This window comes from Canis lupus, chromosome X (genome assembly GCF_048164855.1).
Source record: "Canis lupus baileyi chromosome X, mCanLup2.hap1, whole genome shotgun sequence".
Taxonomy (NCBI): domain Eukaryota; kingdom Metazoa; phylum Chordata; class Mammalia; order Carnivora; family Canidae; genus Canis; species Canis lupus.
The window spans coordinates 89,213,928-89,216,081 of NC_132876.1; the positions used below are offsets into that span (position 1 = coordinate 89,213,928).

The 2,154-nt window shown below is 41.3% G+C and overlaps 1 pseudogene; it reads left to right on the forward strand.

The window, feature by feature from the left end:
- The first annotated feature begins 374 nt into the window (after window positions 1–374).
- LOC140627518 (non-selective voltage-gated ion channel VDAC3 pseudogene) lies at window positions 375–1,034 on the forward strand (annotated as a pseudogene).
- Window positions 1,035–2,154: the final 1,120 nt, after the last annotated feature.

Consider the following 2,154-nt stretch of genomic DNA (forward strand, 5'->3'; position numbering starts at 1 on the left):
AGCCTTTGGCTTGGATCATGATCCCAGGGTTATGGGATCAAGCCCCACATCGGGCTCCCTGCTCAGCGGGGAGTCTGCTCCTCCCTCTCCCTCTGCCTGCTGCTCCACCTATTTGTGCTCTCTGTCAAACAAACAAAAAAATAAAATCTTAGGGAAAAAATGATTAAGATGATAAATTTTGTTATATGTATTTTAACACAATCAAAACATTTTTAGCTAAATGGCAAATATAATCAACATATATCAAATTTTTATCTAAGAAAAAAATTTTATCTAAGTTCTTTAAATAAAGATAACATATTAAATTTAAGTTTTTGGAAGAAGACCTTTGGCATTGCCCTGGTGGAACAGAGTCCGGGCCTCTGATTGGATATATGTGTAATGCACTGACTTACCGTGACCTAGGAAAGACCGCCAAGGATGTCTTCAATGAAGGATATGGATTTAGAGTAGTCAAAAGAGATCTGAGAACCAAGTCTTGTAGTAGAGTGGAACTTTCTACTTCTAGTCATGCTTACACTGATACAGGGAAAGCATCAGGCAACCTAGAGACCAAATATAAGGTCTGTAACTACAGACTTACCTTCACCCAGAAATGGAACACAGATAATACTCCTGCAACAAAAATATCTTTGGAGAATAAGTTGGCTGAAGAGTTGAAACAAACTCTTGATACTATATTTGTACCAAACACAGGAAAGAAGAGTGGAAAATTGAAGGCCTCCTATAAACGAGATTGTTTCAGTCTTGGCAGTAACGTTGGTAGAGATTTTTCTGGATCATCCATCTATGGCTGGGCTGTGTTAGCCTTTGAAGGCTGGCTTGCTGGCTATCAGATGAGTTTTGACACAGCCAAATCCAAACTGTCACAGAACAATTTCGCCCTGGGTTACAAGGCTGCAGACTTCCAGCTGCACACTCATGTGAATGATGACACTGAATTTGGAGTCTGTCTATTAGAAGGTTAACGAGAAGATTGAAACATCAATAAACCTTGCTTAGAGGCCCAGCAGTAATAATACCCATTTTGGCATCGCTGCTAAATACATGCTGGATTGTAGAACTTCTCTGTCTGCTGAAGTAAATAATGCCAGTCTGATCAGACTGGGTTATACTCCGACTCTTCGGCCTGGAGTCAAACTGACCCTATCAGCCTTAATCAACAGAAAGAACTTCAGTGCAGGAGGTCACAAGGTTGGGTTGGGATTTGAACTAGAAAGTTTTTTTTTTTAAGATTATTTATTCATTAGAGATAGGCAGAGACACAGGCAGAGGGAGAAGCAGGCTTCCCTCAGGGAGCCTAATGCAGGACTCCATCCCAGGACCCCAGGATCACCACCTGAACCGAAGGCAGACACTCAACCACTGAGTCACCCAGGTGCCCCTGAACTAGAAGCTTAATGTGGTTTTGAGTAAAGCATCCAATTTGTTCCTGGAGGTGAAGAGAACCCACTGTTTTAGCCTTAAAACTCTTCTGTGAAATTTAAAAGTATGCACTTTTTATTCTTCCAAAGAACTGTAATCCTCCCCACACTGAAGTCTAGAGATCACAAGTCCATCCTACAGGAGATACTTGAAGGCATGCCTGGAAGTTGTCATGTTTGTGCCACATTTTAGGTGAGTTCCGAAATATGATTTTAAATGTGTTCCTCAGCCACGATACAGTGTCACGTTACAAAGGAAATGACCCAGCCTTCCAGCTTATACATCACATCCTGCATGTCCCACACCACTTTTTCTTTTTTTCTTTTTTCTTTTTTATTATTTTTATTTTTTTAATAATAATTTTTTTATTGGTGTTCAATTTGCCAACATACAGAATAACACCCAGTGCTCATCCCATCAAGTGCCCACCTCAGTGCCCGCCACCCAGTCACCCCCACCCCCCGCCCTCCTCCCCTTCCACCACCCCTAGTTCGTTTCCCAGAGTTAGGAGTCTTCCATGTTCTGTCTCCCTTTCTGATATTTCCCACTTATTTTTTCTCCTTTCCCCTTTATTCCCTTTCACTATTTTTTATATTCCCCAAATGAATGAGACCATATAATGTTTGTCTTTCTCCGATTGACTTATTTCACTCAGCATAATACCCTCCAGTTCCATCCATGTCGAAGCAAATGGTGGGTATTCGTCGTGTCTAATGGCTGAGGAATATT